At 44.5% G+C, this 12,826-nt stretch overlaps 1 pseudogene; it reads left to right on the top strand.

Moving 5' to 3' along the window:
- The window catches only part of LOC109909711 (transmembrane protein 255B-like), a 29,775-nt pseudogene extending 16,978 nt beyond the window's left edge, over positions 1 to 12,797 (top strand).
- The last annotated feature ends 29 nt before the right edge of the window (positions 12,798 to 12,826 follow it).

The following is a 12,826-nucleotide window of genomic DNA, read 5'->3' as shown; positions in this document are numbered from 1 at the left end:
AATTCAGAAAATAGGTGTGGTACATACTGTCTGGCAGGGGAAATCACCTTTGACTAATCTCTGCTTGTACTGTACCTGTCACTCAATACTGTTGATTGGAGTGTCTGCCTCCTCTTGCAGGTGCCATGCCAGGGTCTCACGGAGTCATGTACTATGAAGGTACGCAGTGGGACCTGCTACTGCTGCGACCTTTATGACTGTGCCAAGTGAGTCAAAGATACACCAATGTTAAAAGGTCCATTGTGTAGCTTTGTGTACTACCCAACACATTTCTGATGGAAATGTTATAGATCTGTCATTGTTATTGGACGCAAGCCTGATAAGCGGTACATCCAACCAGTAGTAAAAATGCAGTGCTAAAATAACTTTACATACAGTATGCGTGGTAACTCACCCCCTCACATTAGCAATGTGTTGCACCCACCCACTCGTGTGACGCTTGGAAGGCATTTGGTGTCAGAATGTTCTTCACACATTAGGTATCACAATGATAAGGTGTGGAGTGATTGTGACCTATTTAAGCTGAAGTAGGCTCAAACTAGCGCAGAGTTTGTCCTAGCCAGGTCACATGGTGTACAGACCAACTCATCTCACTTCCCATCATTCGCTGCTCATTGGTAAGCAAATACTCCTGCCACCTGTCTCTTCTTGACCGGTGTTTTGACTCACTGCTTGCTTCTACAGAACCAAGTTGGTCATCTCCCGCTCGTATCGTGTACGTGTAGGCAGTATAAATACAGTGAGCAAGTCCTCCGTTTTCTCTCTGTTTGCCATACTGGTGTGTGACTCAGTTTTGTGTTGCTTGTGCATTTTCCATTTCACAGGATGTGCTTGTTTCAGGAGGCAGGGTGCAAACCCACTGTAGCTAATAGCAAACTTTTCGTCAATTCCTGTCAAGAAGAGAGACATGGAAGCCCAGTTAGCCTACCTATCTTAGCTAGTCTGTAGTTTCAAATCGAGGTCGCTAAACGAACGGTTTCAACGGTTTTATTTTTCTCTATTCTGGGACAATGTGGACTGTCCGGACTTTCAATATAGCAGAGGACTACAGAGGCGATGTGTCTACTCTTAGCAAACAAGTAGAGAACTAACTACTGGGGAATCCACGCCCGCCTACTTTCTCTTTCTCTTCTACTCCAGTAACTGGACGCTGCTCTGGCCTGGTGGGAGTGTTGCCACCGTGTCGTCTATCCAATTTAATTAGTAGGATGCCTCTAGATGACTTAGTGGATGTTCCTATTCTTGACCCTGCAAACCAGCCATGGAGGCACGTCACTCGCAGTGGAAGGAAGCCACTGTTAACGTCACCTATGCTATTAATAGTTTTATATCAAGCTATCATTTTTGCTAGATGTGCTCATACCCATATGGCTATTGTCAATAGTTATTTTGTGCATATTGGCTGGGTCTTTCAGCATGACAATGATCCCAAACACACCGCCCGGGCAACGAAGGAGTGGCTTCGTAAGAAGCATTTCAAGGTCCTGGAGTGGCCTAGCCAGTCTCCAGATCTCAACCCCATAGAAAATCTTTGGAGGGAGTTGAAAGTCCGTGTTGCCCAGCAACAGCCCCAAAACATCACTGCTCTAGAGGAGATCTGCATGGAGGAATGGGCCAAAATATCAGCAACAGTGTGTGAAAACCTTGTGAAGACTTACAGAAAACATTTGTCATTGCCAACAAACGGTATATAACAAAGTATTGAGATAAACTTTTGTTATTGACCAAATACTTATTTTCCACCATAATTTGCAAATAAATTAATTACAAATCCTACAATATGATTTTCTGGATTTTTTTTATTTTTTACCTATGATGAAAATTACAGGCCTCTCTCATCTTTTTAAGTGGGAGAACTTGCACAATTGGTGGCTGACTAAATAATTTTTTGCCCCACTGTATATAGGGGAGCAGCCTCTAAGGTGCATGGTTGTGTAACCGGGTGGTAGCCGGCTAGTGATGGCTATTTAACAGTCTGATGGCCTTGAGATAGAAGCTGTTTTTCAGTCTCTCGGTCCCAGCTTTGATGCACCTCTACTGACCTCGCCTTCTGGATGTTAGTGGGGTGAACAGGCCATGGCTCGGGCGGTTGATTGCCTTGATGATCTTTTTGGCCTTCCTGTGATATCGGCTGCTGTAGGTGTCCTGGAGAGCAGGCAGTGTGCCCCCGGTGATGCATTGGGCAGACCACACCACCCTCCGAAGAACCCTGCGGTTGCAGGAGATGCACTTGTCGTACCAGGCGGTGATACAGCCCAACAGGATGCTCTCAATTGTGCATCTGTAAAGGTTTCTGAGGGTCTTAGGGACCAAGACAAATTTCTTAAGCATCCAAGGTTGAAGAGGCGCTATTGCGCCTTTTTCACCACACTGTTTGTGTGGGTGGACAAATTCAGATTGTCAGTGATGTGTATGCAGAGGAACTTGAAGCTTTCCACCTTCTCCACTGCCGTCCTGTCAATGTCGATAGGGGTGTGCTCCCTCTGCTGTTTCCTGAAGTCCACGATCAGCTCCTTTGTTTTGTTGACATTGAGTGAGAGGTTATTTTCCTGGCACCGCTCTGCCAGGGCCCCACCTCCTCCCTGTAGGTCGTCTCGTCATTGTTGGTAATCAGGCCTAGTACTGTTGTGTCGTCTGCAAACTTGATGGTTGAGTTGGAGGCATGCGTGGCCATGCAGTCATGGGTGAACAGGGAGTACAGGAGGGGGCTGAGCACGCACCCTTGTGGGGCCCCTGTGTTGAGGATCAGCGAAGTGGAGGTGTTGTTTCCTACCTTCACCACCTAGGGGCAGCCTGTCAGGAAGTCCAGGACCCAGTTTCACAGGGCGGGGCAGTCATTGAAAATAAGAATTTGTTCTCAACTGACTTGCCTATTAAAATAATAAAAATATGGTGTTGAAGGCTGAGCAAGTGTCAATGAACAGCATTCTGACGTACAGTTGGAAGTTTACATACACCTTAGCCAAATAAATTTAAACTCAGTTTTTCATTTCTGACATTTAGTCCTAGTAAAAATTCCCTGTCTTAGGTCAGTTAGGATCACCACTTTATTTTAAGAATGTGAAATGTCAGAATAATAGTAGAGAATGATTTATTTCAGCTTTCATTTCTTTCATCACATTCCCAGTGGATCAGAAGTTTACATACACTCAATTTGGTAGCATTGCCTTTAAATTGTTTAACTTGGGTCAAATGTTTCGGGTAGCCTTCCACAAGCTTCCCACAATAATTTGGGTGAATTTTGGCCTATTCCTTCTGACAGAGCTGGTGTAACTGATTCAGGTTTATAGGCCTCCTTGCTTGCACACACTTTTTCAGTTCTGCCCACAAATGTTCTATAGAATTGATGTCAGGGCTTTGTGATGGCCACTCCAATACCTTGACTTTGTTGTCCTTAAGCCATTTTGACACAACTTTGGAAGTATGCTTGGGGTCATTGTCCATTTGGAAGACCCATTTGCAACCAAGCTTTAACTTTCTGACTGATGTCTTGAGATGTTGCTTCAATCCATCCACATCATTTTCCTTATGCCATCTATTTTAAGAAGTGCATCAGTCCCTCCTACAGCAAAGCACCTCCACAACATGATGCTGCCACCCCTGTGCTTCACGTTTGGTATGGTGTTCTTCTGCTTGCAAGCATCCCCCTTTTTCCTCCAAACATAACGATGGTCATTATCGCCAAACAGTTCTATTTTTGTTTCATCAGACCAGAGGATATTTCTCCAAAATGGTCCCATGGTGTTTATCGTTGCTCCCAAGGATGAACCAGACAAATAGAGAACTAGCTACTGGGGAATCCACGTCCGCCTACTTTCTCTTTCTCTTCTACTCCAGTAACTGGACACTGCTCTGGCCTGGTGGGAGTGTTGCCACCAGGCCACACTGATGCACTTCTTAAAATAGATGGCATAAGGAAAATTATGTGGATGAATTGAAGCAACATCTCAAGACATCAGTCAGAAAGTTAAAGCTTGGTTGCAAATGGGTCTTCCAACATGTAATTGCAAATGTTTATCAGCACAGCATTATGACAGAATTTTCTAAACTGCAGAGGGGGTTCTTGCTATTATTTTGTAGGTTTCCTATCCCACTATCTTCTGTAGAATGCATTTATTAAACCCCTTGGCTGGTTTCTTTTGATTTTCCCATGATGTCAAGCAAAGAGGCACTGAGTTTGAAGGTAGGCCTTGAAATACATCCACAGGTAGACCTCCAATTGACTCAAATTATGTCAATTAGCCTATCAAAAGCTTCTAAAGCCATGACATCATTTTCTGGAATTTTCCAAGCTGTTTAAAGGCACAGTCAACTTAGTGTTTGTGAACTTCTGACCCACTAGATACAGTGAATTATAAGTGAAATAATCTGTCTGTTAACAATTGTTGGAAAAATTACTTGTGTCATGCACAAATTAGATGTCCTTAAACTATAGTTTGTTAACAAGACATTTGTGGAGTGGTTGAAAAATTAGTTTTAATGACTCCAACCTAAGTGTATGTTAACTTCCGACTTCAACTGTATGTATGTATTCCTCAAATTTAACTGGGTCTAAGATGTCAGGTAAGGTAGAGGTGATATGATCCTTAACTTGCCTCTCAAAGCACTTCATGATGACAGAAGTGAGTGCTACTGGGTGATTGTCATTTAGTTCAGTTACCTTTGCTTTCTTGGGTACAGGATCAATGGTGGACATCTTGAAGCAAGTGGAGAGGATCGGGAGAGATTGAATATGTCTGTAAACACTCCAGCCAGCTGTTCTGCGCATGCTCTGAGGACATGGCTAGGGATGCCATCTTGGCCGGCAGCCTTGCAAGGGTTAATACGCTTAAATGTTTTACTCACGTCAGCCATGGAGAACAAGAGCCCACAGTCCTTGGGAGCGGGCCGCGTCGGTATCCTCAAACCGGCCAAAGAAGGTGTTTAGCTTGTCTGGGAGCAAGACATTGCGGTCCGTGACGTGGCTGGTTTTCCCTTTGTAATCCGTGATTGTCTGTAGACCTTGCCACATGTCTCGTGTCTGAGACGTTGAATTGCGACTCCACATTATCTCTGTACTGACGTTGTGCCTGTTTGATTGCCTTACGGAGGGAATAACCACACTGTTTCTATTCAACCATATTCCCAGTCCCCTTGCCATAGTTAAATGCAGTGGTTCACTTTTTCAGTTTTGCGCAAATGCTGCCATCTATCCACGGTTTCTGGTTTGGGTAGGTTTTAATAGTCAACATACACTTCCTGATGAACTCAGTCACTGTGTCCGCGTATATACGTCAATGTTATTCTCAGAGGCTACCCGGAACATATCCCAGTCCACGTGATCAAAACAATTAAAACAATTCCGGTCAGACCAGCGTTGAATAGACCTTAGCACGTGTACTTCCTGTTTGAGTTTCTGCCTATAAGATGGGAGGAGCAACCTAATTTGCCAAAGGGAGGGCCTTGTAGGCATCTCAAAGGTGAGTAGCAGTGGTCTAGTGTGTTTTCTAAGCGAGTACTACAGTCAATGTGTTGACAGTACTTCGGAAGTGTTTTCCTCAAATTTGCTTTGTTAAAATCCCCAGCTACAATAAATGTGGCCCCAGGATATGTGGTTTCCAGTTTGCATAAAATCTAGTGTAGTTCCTTGAGGACCATTGTGGTATTGGCTTGAGGGGGAATATACACGATTGCGACTATAACCGAAGAGAATTCTCTTGGGAGGTAATACAGTCTGCATTTGATTGTGAAGTATTCTAGATTGAGGGGTACAAAATGACTTGAGTTTCTGTATGTTATCACAATCACACCATGAGTAGTTAATCATGAAACACATGGCCTCCCGAGTGGTGCAGTGGTCTAAGGCACTGCATCGCAGTGCTAGCTGTGCCACTAGAGATCCTGGTTCGAGTCCAGGCTCTGTTGCAGCCGGCCACAACCGGGAGACCCATGGGGTGGCTCACAATTTGCCTGGGTTAGGGGAGGGTTTTTCTGGCAGGGATGTTCTTGTCCCATTGTGGGCCAGGCGCAATGCACGCTGACACGGTCGCCAGGTGTACGGTGTTTCCTCCTTGGCTGGGTTGTGTTTTGGAGGATGCACAGCTCTCGACTTTCGACTCTCCCGAGTCCGTACCGGTGTTGCAGCGATGGGATAAGACTGTAACTACCAATTAGATACCACGAAATTGGGGAGCTAAAGGGCTAAAAAGAATAATATTAAATCATGAAACACACACCACGTCTTTCTTCTTCCCGGAGAGTTCTTTATCCCTGTCTGTGCAATGAACTGAGATCCCAGCTGGTTGTATGGACAGGGACAGTATATCCCGAGAGAGCCATGATTCTGTGGAACAGAGTATGTTACAGTCCCTGATGTCTCTCTGGAAGCAGATCCTCGCCCTGAGCTTGTCTACTTTATTGTCCAGAGACTGAACATTAGCAAGAAATATACTCAGAAGCTGTGGATGGTGTGTATGCCTCCTGAGTCAGACTAGAAGTCCACTCCAAATGCCTTTTCTCTGCTGGTGGCATCTTAGAACGGCTTCTGGGATAATTTCAAAAAATAATTAATAAAAAAATAATTTCACCCTGGGGTGTACGAACAAAGGGTCCAATTCGGGAAAGTCGTATTCCTTTTCGTATTGCTGGAGTTACCGCTGCTTTGATATCCAAAAGTTATTTCTGGCTGTATGTAATAATACAAAAAATGTTCTGGGCTAAATAATGTAAGAAATAACACACACAAAAAAATACTGCAAAGTTGCTTAGGAGCTAGAAGCAGAGCTGCCATGTCTGTCGGCGCCATCTGAAGACCATGTTATATTCTGAATAAGCTATCCTCAATAGGGTTGGGTACTGATGCTTGCCGATGGTTTCATAATTATCTCAATGAACTCAGGCCATCAAGGTAGATGGTGTCAAATCGGAGATCATTGAGTTACATAAAGGAGGTTCGAAACTCGGCCTACTACTGATTACAATCTATATAAATAACATTGGTAATGCTGAAAAAAAATATATATATATATATATTTGTGTGCAGATGATGTAGTGTTGTATTTCATTGCGCCATCGGTTGGCCAAGTCTTTTCATATTTGAAGTCTGATTTTCAAAGCACTGCAGAGGTCACTACTGCATCCATAGTTAGTGCAAACAAAACAAAATGAATGTTTTTTTTCTAGGTCCCATAACTCAGATTTTAATTCATTTGTAATGACTAGTTTGAACAGTACACAAGAACTCGCTCTATCTACAAAGCACTCATGCAGAAACTTCCTATGCATCTATAATCATTCATTAAATTTAGACTTACAAATGACCATACCTGGCCTCAGGCTTGAATAACACTGGAGGCCCCTTTGGTCTCCACAGAGTTGGGTAAAGCTGCTTTTAGTCTCTTTGCGCCCTTTATGTGGAACACCTTTACAGAGCTCTCTGAAATGAGATGTTGAGTCATGACTGGAGACCTCTATGTTGATAAATGTGTCTGTTTTCTTAATATGTTTGGTCATTTCGTATATTGTATGTTTTTGATGTATTTATTCAGGACTCATCTGTAAAAGAGACCCCAGTCTCAGTATTACATCCCTGTCAAAATAAAGGTTAAAGCCTGGTTCATGTCTTGGATTCTTCCTAGGTTCTTGCCTTTTCTAGGGAGTTTTTCCTAGCCACCGTGCTTCTACATCTGCATTGCTTGCTGTTTGGAGTTTTAGGCTGGGTTTCTGTATATAGCACTTTGTGAAATCTGCTGATGTAAAAAGGGCTTTATAAATACATTTGATTGATTGGTCTGGAAGAACTCCTGGGCCTGGCCAACTCATATCATACCTCCTTAATAGTATAGCTTTATAAAGTAGCCTAATGTTATTCTATGAATGGCATATTAATAGCATAACTAGAATAATATTGTTATAGGATTGGATGTTAGTGACGTTCTATTGTCCTGTCTTGTAGTGGGGGCTACATAAACAACTACTATGAGTTTGTGGGTGTGCGGAGCTGCGGTGATGTGCTGTCCCTGTACGTGTTGATCTGGGTGCTGACCAGCCTCAACCTGGTGGCCTTCTTCCTGGGTATCCTTACCACTGCCGTGCTGGGAAGCATCAAGGACAAGGTGAGAGACACAGGCTGCGGCAAAAACTACACGCTAATGTACTTGTATCAATACTTAAAGGTTTGTGGTGTATAATCAGGAGTCTTGAGCAGTACTTGCAGTTCAATCATATCCAGGTCTCATTCCATATTGTATTAAACTTAGGGAAAGGGATTGTGAAAAAGAATCAAAATCAAGGTGGCATTCTCTTGCCCTGCAGGGCTGCTCTCCTCCCCATGCCAAACATTCTTCTCAGTAGACCACAGGTCTGTGGCAACAGCTCCTTATGAGCGATGTTGGGTGCGGGGCATAACCCGCCTGTAGTGGCACTCTCCACTGCTGTGGTGCTGAAGCGTCATCCCCCATGTGCTGGCTAGCGGTAGCTGTCCGTGGTTCTCTAATACTTTGGTACGTTATTTATATAAGCTCATTCTCAGAGCTCACAGGTTAACATTGCCTCGATTCAATTTGTAGCTCTGAAGATCTGAGCTGTAGCGCTATATGAATTGTTAGCTTCAACAGTGCAGTAGTATCTAAGTACACAAGCATTTCACCTCACCTGCAATAACATCTGCTAAAGATGTGCATGTGACAAACATTTTTTGATTGAAATTTAAAGATCATTTTCGATTGAGCCAACATATGCGGTGTTTACCTTGAATGCAGTCTCTGCGAATGCTAGAACATTGCCTTTAAATTTCTATTGCACTGTAGCGCAGGATCTTCAGTGCTACGGATTGACTCAAAGTCATACTGTTCATCATAGGGACATTTTAGGGAAATTAAACTCGAAATTCAAAGTTTCTCCAATGTTTTCAGGTTGTGTAGATCCAGCTATGTGCCTTCTCAACCTCAAATGAATGTAAAAGATAAGCAAAACAAATCTGGAAGTTACATGGAGCTGATGTTTTCCATTTGATATAGCTGAATCTACAAAAGAAGACCTGGGACATGGACTTGTCCCAATAGAAGACTGAGATCTGAAAACATAACTCACTTTAAGTTCACTGTACGTGTTTGACGCCCTATTCCCTATATATTGCACAACTTTTCCCAGGTGATATATCATGATGACTCCTATGGACATATGGTGTCAAGATGAACCAACAGTGTGAGCCGGTAGGGGTGTGGGCAGGTAGTGGTGTGGGCAGGTAGTGGTGTGGGAAGGTAGTGGTGTGGGCAGGTAGGGGTGTGGGCAGGTAGCGGTGTGGGCAGGTAGCGGTGTGGGCAGGTAGGGGTGTGGGCAGGTAGTGGTGTGGGCAGGTAGGGGTGTGGGCAGGTAGTGGTGTGGGCAGGTAGCGGTGTGGGCAGGTAGCGGTGTGGGCAGGTAGGGGTGTGGGCAGGTAGCGGTGTGGGCAGGTAGCGGTGTGGGCAGGTAGGGGTATGGGCAGGTAGTGGTGTGGGCAGGTAGTGGTGTGCAGGTAGCGGTGTGGGCAGGTAGCGGTGTGGGCAGGTAGGGGTGTGGGCAGGTAGCGGTGTGGGCAGGTAGCGGTGTGGACAGGTAGCTGTGTGGGCAGGTAGCGGTGTGGGCAGGTAGGGGTGTGGGCAGGTAAAGGTGTGGGCAGGTAGGGGTGTGGGCAGGTAGGGGTGTGGGCAGGTAGTGGTGTGGGCCTGGGGAGCCGTTAAACTTTGAGTCTTCTGTTATCATTGATTTTCTGCTATAAAATCATGCAAATACTGCCAGTGTTTGTTTTAGCCTGCCTGGAGTGCAGGGTTGATTGTTTTGGGAATATTTTGTTCCATTAAGTCAGGCAGGCTCAATCACGCACAGATCAAGTATTTACAATTATTTCAAATAGTAGTTGAACCCAGGTCTTTCTGTAATATCCGAGCAAAGCTTGAAGGGGTGGATGGTTGTTAGGTAAGGCTTATTCATACTTTCTAGATCAAAACGAATAGAAAAATGTGTATTAGTTACCCAGCGATCCAGATTCTAAATGTCACGACTCACTAAAGAGGAGAGATATCTCTCTGGCGATCATCCTACGTTGAATGTCCCCAGGAGAAACAGAATAGTTAACCGGTACTGATTGAATTAGGGATGTGTGGAGAGGAGCTGGCGGCGAGGGAGAAGGGGCATATGTTCTGTGTTGCAGCACGATAGAGCTGGGAGACACAGCAGGGCATAGCCCAGGAAGACACAGATCAACGTCAGAGATAATTTTTTATAAAAAAAAAAATCTGAGATCCCCAGGATCCCCCACCCCTTCCTGTCTGATCCAAATACCATGGCATCGCTATAATTCTCTCTCCCCACAACTTCTGGTTGATGAACAGTGTGTCAGTGTGTGTGAACAAGCGGTTGTGTATGTGTGTATGTGGTGGGGGGAGGGTGGTTGCCCGGCTAGATAGTACTGGTGATGGGAAGGATGTGGTCAGAGTTGGATGTGTGTTCATCCATGTGGCAGACCGCTGACGTGGTCACATTGGGCCACATGGTTCCTCTCTCAGGCCAGGCCTTCAATTTGCTCTCTTCTGGGAAAGAGAGTGAGGGAGCCTATTGACTTGAGATCACACAAGATATTAGGGCTGAATAATTGCCTACCAGAAATGCGTTGAATTTGAGGTTGTTGCTCACGCCATCTTCATCTCCCAAACAATCCAAGTACATTTTTTAGCAGATGAAAGCTGAATTGTTTTGTATTGACATAATTTTAGCACCAGCCTTATTGTGTGTGTGTGTATTTTGTGATCACATTTTGTTTCATAATACACAAGAGGATCACAACACACTCCTTACTTGTAAGAATTAACACTAAACCAACATGTGTGTGTGTTTTGCAGAGGAGCAGCTCAGTGACCCTGTCGTCCTCGCATTTCTCCGAGGGGGGATTTCGCTCCTCCCCCACTGCCCCCCTGCTGATGGACAACACCAACACAGGACACCAACACCTCTACCCGGTCAGTCTCTCTCACACTTACTTGTCTCTACCCGGTCAGTCTCTCTCACACTCACTTGTCTCTACCCGGTCAGTCTCTCTCACACTCACTTGTCTCTACCCGGTCAGTCTCTCTCACACTCACTTGTCTCTACCCGGTCAGTCTCTCTCACACTCACTTGTCTCTACCCGGTCAGTCTCTCTCACACTCACTTGTCTCTACCCGGTCAGTCTCTCACACACTCACTTGTCTCTACCCGGTCAGTCTCTCTCACACTCACTTGTCTCTACCCGGTCAGTCTCTCACACACTCACTTGTCTCTACCCGGTCAGTCTCTCTCACACTCACTTGTCTCTACCCGGTCAGTCTCTCTCACACTCACTTGTCTCTACCCGGTCAGTCTCTCACACACTCGTCTCTACCCGGTCAGTCTCTCACACACTCACTTGTCTCTACCCGGTCAGTCTCTCACACACTCACTTGTCTCTACCCGGTTAGTCTCTCACACACTCACTTGTCTCTGCCCGGTTAGTCTCTCACACACTCACTTGTCTCTACCCGGTTAGTCTCTCACACACTCACTTGTCTCTACCCGGTCAGTCTCTCACACACTCACTACCGCCTTAACGGCAGCCAAAAATAGAGCCCACACAAGGGTTTTCAAGGACGTCAAAGATGTATTTCAACAACAACCTCTGTTTCGGTCTTGGGCCTAAAGTTCTGTTATTGGTAATTGGTCTAGTAAAACCAAAGGAGAGAGGAAGTAGTGAGATACTGTACACTGGATGGAAACTCATATGTTCTGGGAGGACTCCCTCTGCCATCCCATATTGCCCTGCTGCCCTCCCCTAAATCTGCCCACCGTCTACCTTACCCTCTGTATTAAAACACAACTACTGGCTGCTAGCAAGACAGAGGGCACCAAGTAGCCCTATTAGATCATGCCAGGTGCATGCCTCAGCAGACCAAAAAAGAACAACCTTCAATTAACCCCCAGAGAAAAATAACTTGTCTGAGAAACATTAGGCGTACCTCCATTTGGAATCTTTTTTTTTGCCTATCCACTCAAGTGATGTTCAAAGTTTGCTATTTGTAATTATTCCCAAGTGGGGTGGAGTTACAAATGGAATATTGTTTTCCACTCTTTGCTCGATTCAAACTAAGCTTTGTTTGTGTTTATTTGGGATCTATTACGTTTACGTGGTTATCCACTCAAACTGGTTGTGGTTTTCAATTCAAAGTCTGTTGTTTGTAGCTATTATTTACCTAGAAGTAGATTAGTTATAATTGGAACAAATGAGCAAATTGTGAAGATTTAGCTGAATCCAACTAACCTTAGTGTTTTCTGTTTTTGTTCTGTCTTTCAGAGAACCTCCCAATACTTTGCCCCAGCAGCGGGGACGGAGTTCCCCCAGAGTGATTCGTCAGTACCCCCCGTCCAGACCCCAACCCCTCTCTATAACCTGCTGCCCTACAAGCCACAGAGCTTTTCTGACTGAATTAACCTCCCTACTCCAGCATTCCATGACCAACTTGTCATACAACTACGGAGTTTCCTCCAGACTCTCCTGGCCCTAGAAGTCACATGACATCCAGGGGGATTTGTATTTTGGAGTTTGTTTTGTATGCTGTAAAATATCTGTATATGAAATGTAAATATTTTGAGCAATTTTGATTGATTTGCCCAAAAAATGTATGGCTTATGACGTGCTTCTACTATCTAGGAAAAAGGTTAATTATTTAAAGACCTTTTTTGAAATGTACAATTTGCCAAAATAAATATACTTTTTATTCTACATCTTAAACTCAACTGTATCTGCTAATAAAGTAATGTTGGCTAAGTCATTTTTTTTTCTGATCAAATTGACTTGCTG

Source organism: Oncorhynchus kisutch, linkage group LG18 (assembly GCF_002021735.2).
Source record: "Oncorhynchus kisutch isolate 150728-3 linkage group LG18, Okis_V2, whole genome shotgun sequence".
NCBI classification, from domain to species: Eukaryota; Metazoa; Chordata; class Actinopteri; order Salmoniformes; family Salmonidae; genus Oncorhynchus; species Oncorhynchus kisutch.
Note: the sequence above shows the minus strand (reverse complement) of the source record. Positions and strands in the feature narration are given on the sequence as shown.